We start from the raw sequence: 8,735 nt of genomic DNA, 5'->3' as shown, positions 1-8,735 counted from the left end.
GTACTTTGGCTTGATTTTTAAAAATATAAATTTTGAAAAATACTCTAAGTAACGTAGTATGCTTTCACTTATTTTGTTCATGTGTTTACATACCTCTTGGTATGCTTTGCTATCGATGTACCTTATATGCCCCCCAAGTGATCGAGGAGCTTTAGGTCCTTGGTCACTTTCCTTGACCACGACCTGTACGAACATTACTGCTCGGTATAAAATTTAAAACTTATAATACAGCAAAACAACACACGTAATGAACAAAAACTTGTAAAAAATTACAAAGTTTGGCAAGAATGACTGGCTGCGCACAGTCCCTTATAATTCTCGTATTAAATGGACTAAACATGTCTTTACGAGTGATCTTTAAAAATATCTTACACTTACAAGCGATTAGCCATATAACATGGTTAACCCTTTTTTCAGAACTTGTAAAAAGTAAAAATTAATACAAGTCAATCCTTTAAGAAGGATTGTTTATTGATAGTACTTGCGCAGGTGTTCTCCATTCCAATAACGCGGAACGAGATCTCCGTTTAAGCGTGCAAGTTTATAGGTGCTTGGATGAAGGACTTCTTCAATCTGGTAAGGTCCTTCCCAGTTTGGTCCGAGTACTCCAGCAGCTGGGTCGCGAGTGTTTAATAAAACTCTTCGAAGCACTAAGTCTCCGACGTTGAACTTTCTTTCTTTTACTTTGCAGTTAAAATATCGAGCGACCTTTTGCTGGTACGCAGCTACTCGGAGTTGGGCTTTCTCTCATTTCTCCTCAACCAAGTCTAGGGACTCCATCAACAGTTGGCTATTTTGGTCTTGGTCGTATGTGATTCTTCGATGCGAGGGCGGATCTAACTCGATTGGCAACATAGCTTCATACTCGTATGCTAAGGAAAATGGGGTATGACTTGTTGCTATCCGATGAGAAGTTCTATAGGACCAGAGTACTTCAGGCAGCTGTTCTGGCCATGCTCCTTTAGCTTCCTCGAGCCTTTTCTTCAGGGTATCTTTCAATGTCTTATTTACCGCTTCGACTTGCCCATTTCTTGTGGATGCGCAACTGAAGAAAAGCTCTTGATGATTCCATGCCTCTCGCAGAAGTCTGTGAATAGGTCGCCGTCAAACTGGGTGCCATTGTCTGAGACAATCTTCCGAGGCAATCCATATCTGCAAACAATGTTCTTGATGACAAAGTCAAGCACTTTCTTTGTCGTTATGGTAGCGAGTGGCTCAGCTTCGACCCATTTAGTGAAGTAGTCGACCACTACAACTGCGTATGTTACTCCACCTTTTCTTATTGGCAAGGACCCGATCAAATCTATACCCCATACTGCGAAGGGTCATGGACTTTGCATCTGCTTTAACTCATTAGGAGCTACACGTGGGATCTTGGAAAACCTCTGACACTTATCACACTTTCGCACAAACTCCATCGAGTCTTCGTTCATGGTCGGCCAGAAATAACCCTGCCTCAGAATCTTCTTTGATAAGCTCTGCCCCCCAGCGTGATCTCCACAGAAGCCTTCATGTACCTCCTTCATCAGCTCTTTAGCCTTTTCTGGCATAACACACCTGACCAGTGGCATGGAGTATCCTCTTCGGTATAGAACACCATCGACCAGTATGTACCTAGCAGCCTGTCTCTGAAGAGTCCTAGCTCTTTTTCTATCTGCTGGTAGTACACCACTCGTGAGATATTCCCAGTATGGTGCCATCCATGTATCTTTTAACCAGACCTCCATATTGGTTTCATCTGCTCGTATGCTTGGCTCGCATAGCCGCTCAACTGGCACTATATTTAAAGTGTTAGCATCCTTCGCACTTGCGAGTTTGGCTAAGGCATCTGCATTTGAATTCTGATCTCGAGATATTTGCTAGAGGGTATATTTCTCAAATTGTGCCAACAGGTCTTTGGTTTTGTTCACATAGGCCACCATTTTTAGACCTCGTGCTTGATACTCCAATAAGACCTAATTCACTACCAGTTGTGAATCACTGTATATATCCAGCACTTTTATGCTCATATCTTTGGCCAACCTTAACCCAGCGAGTAGGGCTTCATACTCGGCTTCGTTATTTGAAGCAACGAAATCAAACCTAATTGCGCAGTGAAATCGATGCCCTTCTGGCGTTATCAATATCACTCCTGCTCCTGCATGAGATTCGTTGGACGATCCATCAATGAAAAGCTTCCACGAAGGAGCTACGTCTTGAGGCTCAGGCGAACTAGGATTTTCACCCTGTTCGCTGTCTGGGAGTTCAGTAAATTCGGTGATGAAATCATCCAAGACTTGTCATTTTACTGCTGCTCGCGGTGAGTATGTTATATCGAACTGCCCGAGCTCGACTGCCCATTTCAACAAATGACCAGCAGCCTCTGGCTTTTGCAGAACTTGCCGAAGGGGCTGATCAGTTAAGACTGTGATGGGATGGGCTTGGAAGTAAGGACGTAACTTCCTTGAGGTCAAAATTAAGCAATAGGCTAATCTTTCGATGGGAGGATACCTCAATTCGGCCCCGATTAACCTCTTGCTTACATAATACACTGCCTTTTGTACGCCTTCTTCTTTTCTTACTAGCACCGCACTAGCAGCATATTCGGTGATCGCCAGGTATATGAACAAAGTTTCTCCATCTATAGGCTTTGATAAGACAGGAGGCTGTGCCATGTGGGCTTTTAAGGCTTGGAAAGCCTTTTTGCAGTCTTCAGTCCAATCGAACTTCTTGTTGCCCCTAAGTAGATTAAAGAAAGGGACGCATTTATTCGTTGATTTTGAAATAAATCTACTGAGGGCGGCAATCCTTCCAGTCAAACTTTGCACATTTTTTATTTTTACCGGCAATTTCATATCGATCAGGGCTTTGATCTTTTCGAGATTGGCTTCGATTCCCCTCGAATTGACAATGAATCCCAAAAATTTCCCTGATCCTACTCCGAAGGAACACTTGAGAGGATTTAGCTTCATTTGATACTTATTCAAAACATTGAAACACTCGTGTAAATCCTTCACATATCCTTCTGCCTTTTTTGACTTTACCAGCATGTCATCAACGTATACCTCCATGTTTACTCCGATCAATTCCTTAAACATGTGGTTAACTAGTCGTTGGTAAGTCGCACCAGCGTTTTTCAATCCGAAGGGCATTACTTTATAACAGTATAGCTCTGTATCAGTCTGAAAGCTAGTGTGATCCTCATCAGGGAGATGCATACTGATCTGATTGTATCCTGAGTATGCATCCATGAAAGAGAGGATCTCATGTCCTACAGTTGCATCAACCCGCTGGTCGATCCTGGGAGTGGGAAGCAATCCTTAGGGCAGGCTTTATTAAGGTCTGTGAAATCCACACAGGTTCGCCATTTTCCGTTAGGCTTGGGAACCAGTACTGGATTAGAGACCCACGATGGATAAATGCCACCCTAATGAACCCATTCTCCTTCAGTTTTTCAACTTCTTCTTTTAAGGCTTTCGATCTATCTTTATCGAGCAGCCTTCTTTTCTGTTGCACGGGTGGAAAGCTTTTGTCGACGTTCAGGACATGGCTTATGACTGCAGGATCTATCCTAGCCATGTCTTTATGTGACCAGGCGAAAACTTCCTGGTTCTTCCTTAAAAATTCCACCAATGCGTGCTTTGTTGTTGCTTCCAAATTTTCGCCGACCTTTTCAACTCTGGTCGAAAACTCTTCATCAAGCTGGACCTCCTCAAGGTCCTCGACAGGTCCAACATCTTCCTCAAAATCCCCAAAGCGAGGATCTAAGTCTCTATCCTCACTTTGGGCAACACCCTATTTGGTGACTTCATCACCTGATTGGGCTTGTGTATCAATGGCCATCTGCAACCTCTCTGGGGGAGTGTTCCTCGACGTTCCCTTCTTGGCCTTAGTAATTGAGGCATTATAGCACTCCCTTGCTTCCCCCTGATTTCCCAACATGCATCCTACCCTTGCGTCTATTGGGAATTTCATGGCCAGGTGCCATATTGAGGTGACGGCCCAAAGGTCAACCAGTATGGGTCTTCCGATTACAGCATTGTAAGCCGAAGGACAATCGACTACTATGAAAGTAGTGAGCAATGTCCTGGTAGCGGGCGATGTACCTACTGTTACCGGAAGTCTGATTGACCCTGTTGGAGCGAGTCCCTCACCAGAGAAGTTGTAAATTGTTTGGTTGCAGGGCTCCAAGTCCTTGACGGACAACTTCATCCGTTCCAGCGAAGATTTATACAGGATGTTAACTGAACTTCCTGTATCGACCAGCACTCTCTTTACCATCATGTTGGCAATTTGAACATCCACGACCAGCGGATCGGAATGCGAGAACCGGACATGCTGGGCGTCGCTATCAGAGAAGGTTATTTCACCGTCCTCTGACCGAGCCTTCTGTGATTCCCGGTCCTCACAGTCATCATCTCGATGTCCTGGTCATGGCGTAGGGTCTGAGCATATCGTTCCCTTGCCTTTCTATTGTTTCCTGCAAGGTGCGGGCCTCCACAGATGGTGAGTAAAGTGTCAGCTATGGGATCAGGCTGCAAAGGTGGCGAGCATTGGCGTGCAGGCGCCTGCTCGTTGCCACCTGGAGCCTCTCATTGGGAAGCCCCCGAGGCTCGTACGTATCTCCTCAAGTGTCATTGTCTGATAAGGAACTCGATTTCATCTTTCAGCTGGTTGCACTCATTCGTATCGTGTCCGTAGTCGTTATGAAAACGATTGAACTTGGTGGAATCTCTTTTCGAAATATCCTTTCGAATGGCAGCAAGTCTTTTGTAAGGCACACTGGAACTCGTGGCCTGATACACCTTTGCTCGAGACTCGACAAGGGCAGTGTAGTTAGTGAATCGTGGCTCATAACGGTTGCCCTTAGCGCGCTTATTCTCGGAGGTAGAAGGCTCATTATGGGGTCTCTTCCCCCAATTTTTGTCGTTTCCATTGCCATTCCCGTTGCCTTTACCATTGCCATTGGGTTTTGACCCATTGGTGGCTTTGGCGGGGTCTTCAGTCCCCTTATCTTTGCCCGGGGTCTTTCCCTCGCTGGCAATGGCATCTTCGAGCTTGATGTATCGATCAGCTCGATCCAAGAATTCTTGGGTAGTCTTAACCCCATGCTTCCTGAGGCTACTCCACATAGGCGTACGACGCCTAACTCCTGCAGTTAGGGCCATCATTTTGCCTTCATCTCCCACTGTTTTGGCTCCAGCGACTGCTCGCATAAAGCGCTGGACATAATCTTTCGATGGTTCTCCTTCTTGCTGGCGTATCTCAACCAACTGGTTTGCCTTTGTTGGGTGCACACGACCCGCATAGAATTGTCCGTAAAACTCCTTTATGAACATCTCCCAAGATACAATACTTGCAGGAGGGAATTTAAAAAAACACTCCTGTGCAGCATCAGAAAATGTTGCAGGGAAGATCCTGCACCGAGCGTCTTTGGACACTTTCTGAATGTCCATCTGTATCTCAAACTTGTTGGCATGAGATACTGGGTCACCATACCCGTCAAAGTTCGAAAGTGTGGGCATTTTAAACTTGCTGGGAGTTTCTGCCACAGATATCCTCTAAACAAAAGGAGTGCCCCTTCTCCTATCGTACTCGATGTGAGACATTCTTCCCCCGACCAGCTGTTGCACTGCTTGGTTCAGGGCATCTATCTGGGCTTGCACGGCTTCAGGAATTGCCGGGGCCTCTGCTTCTGGGGAAATGTACTCGTCATGCCGTTCCCGGCGGTCATTGAGTACATCCCTTAAATCTTCGTCTCTTCGTCGTTGCTCGCTTGCTCCTACGTCCACTTAAGCTATTATTGATATTAGTTCTCAAATGGGTGATCAAAGAACTAGGGTTCTCTGAGTTTCACATACTTGAGAAAGATGAATAATACAATCGTAAGATAATAGCTCTAATTCTCTTGTAAGTATCAACTTAAATCATCCAAAAGTCCTCTCCTTGAGCTATTTCTTCTTTATTTATAGGCTCAAGGAGGATTACCTAAATTTGTTACAGATATTCTTTCCTAAATAATCGGATACTCAGGAATTATAGGAGATAATCCCGGATATTGTTATAATTGCATAAGATCTTCTCAAAATACACAGAGTATACGACCAAGCTGGTCGTATATAAAGTCCAAATGTTACGCTAGGGGTACCTCCCTGTTCGATAGTCAAACAGAACCTTACCAGGTGTCAGCCACGTGTTAAAAATGTCTGCCACGTCATCCACGCCTATTCTTTGGATAACAGCTATAGTGGAACATATTTTGTATATTAGGTCAACTTTATATATATATATATAATATTGTTATGAAATTATTTAAATATATTATATTCTTTTGTGCTTTGAATTTGTAAAAAATAAAAATAAATACTTTACCCTCCTAGATTTTCATCCTAGGTGCATCCCTGTTAGTAAGTGTATATTAGTCATTTGAAATTACAATAGAACATTTATATAAGAATACTCTATATATAATAATAACTTTTATTTTATTATCAAAAAAATAATAATTTTACTGTGGGCTAGTTATAAATAAGAATAATCTCTAAATTGAAATAAGTTATAAAAATTTTAAGTACCGTATTAACAAAATATATTTCAATATATAGTAATAATTATATATATATATATACAATCAAGTATATTTTGTGTGCATGAGATTAATTGTACATAAAGATGCGGTAATAACAACTCTAAAGAGAAAATCAAAGTGCCAAACAAATTTACGTAAATATTTTTCAAATAATAGTTATTAGGGAGTTATTATAGTTATTGTTGTTAAATTTGATACTTTTGGTTGTTAGATTTTTTTTTGCACCAATACATCTATTTAGTTAGAACATTTATTAGAATACAATTAGTTTGATCCCAAAACTATTCTTATATAGAGGTTTTACTGTATTATTTTAACCTGTTACGAATTTTCTATTTTTCACCCTTTTCATAAAAAAATTCCATTAATCATAAACTTAATAACAATGATAAAGAAAAAAGGATTATACTATTTTAGATAATGTGTTTTGTCTCATTACTTATTTTGATTATGTATTTTAATAAATTATATTTTAGATCCTATATTTTGTAAAATAATTCGAATAGACCCCTAAACTCAATTTTGATGAACACAAAATTGAATATAACAACACAGTTATCAGACAGAATAATTGTATTTTTGTTCTGAGTTGTTAGTTTGGTAAATTATTTGTGATTTTAATTCAAAAAAATTTGACTAAAATCAGGTTCAACGGTCTATTTGAACTATTTTACAAAATACAAAATCTAAAAAATAATTTATCAAAATACAAAATCTAAACAAATAATGAGATAAATTATAAAATCCGAATAGACAACGAGACAAAACTCATTGTACAGAATTATATAATAAAAAAAAAATACTCATTCCTTATGTCCAGCTCAAATAGTGTAGGTGGCGGTAGCTTCTAGCATTAGTCCATTATTACAGGTTAAGTAGAGAAGAGAAAGCGTGGCATGGGTATACTTGGCAATGGCACGTGCGCATTGTCCAACCAATAGAGAGAGGCTGACTTTCACCAACCCACCGTCCAAGTGGGACCAATTTTTGGACTATTCCACCTGTTGTGAACTTTCATTATTTATTAGTAGATTGGCTGGCTGGCTGCGTGTAACTTATAGCTATTAGTATTACAAGACTCATCAACCCATGTTAGACCAAACCAAAATTTTCTTATTCCTTTCCTTATTTAAGCAGTGATAAAAGCATTAGGCCTTTGAGAAAGTGCGGATATACTTGATAAAAACATATATTGGTGCCGTAGATTAGGATGGAACTAGAAAGAAGTCTGATGGAGAATAATGGGTTGATTTGATTTTTAATCTGTTGGAGAAGAAGAAGAATACTCTTAACCCATATTTGGATTAGGTTCTTTGAGAATGTCCAATACTTCATGATGTTATTGTTTGAAACTTTTTTTTATCAGAATACTAATTAATTACTTTATATTTTAAAAATATTATAAGTTATTCAAATGCTATTTTAAAAATATTATAAATTATGAATGATATATATGGAGGCATAATAAGTTCGCATTATTCAATTCTTTTTATAATTTAAAAATATTATGAATTACTAATAAAATATACATGTTATATATGCATTAAAAAGGATGTGTATTTTATTCAAAAAAAAAGGATGTGTATTTAGTATATCTCTAAAACTTATTATGAATTGAAATTGAAAAGAAAATGTGAGATTTAATGAGTTTTAAAGGTTAAATTAGGACAAAAACACAATTTAGGCTTTGAATTTGCAATACTTTGAATTCAGTAACTGAAATAATTTTGGTATTATATTAAAGAGTAAAGGTAGGATTAACCATAAATAATTGAGAACAAAGTACAAGTTTTGAAGATTAAAAAACAAAAAGTTGTAAAAGAAGACTATAATTGCTCTTTATGGTGAGAAGTTTGGTTATCAAATATTTGGACAGCAAAGACTCATTATTGGAGCGTGTAGAATAATATCCAGCAAAGCCTCAAAAAGCTAGGCCAGCGAAAAAAGAAAAAAAAAAGTAAACGAAGTCTTTCTTAGTAGAATGATTACACCCATGATCATGAACAATCTGACATTTTTTAGATCAAAAAGTCAAATAAGCTGCTGCTTCTTTTTTAATTTTTTTCCCCATCTCTGAGAAAAACAGAAAATTGGCCAAACGGTGATCACAAAATTCTTGCACAATTGGCGTATATTATACACACTTGTCTTCTTTATTGGTTTATAA

Source organism: Humulus lupulus, chromosome 2, assembly GCF_963169125.1.
Source record: "Humulus lupulus chromosome 2, drHumLupu1.1, whole genome shotgun sequence".
NCBI classification, from domain to species: domain Eukaryota; kingdom Viridiplantae; phylum Streptophyta; class Magnoliopsida; order Rosales; family Cannabaceae; genus Humulus; species Humulus lupulus.
This window is presented reverse-complemented; position numbering follows the sequence as displayed.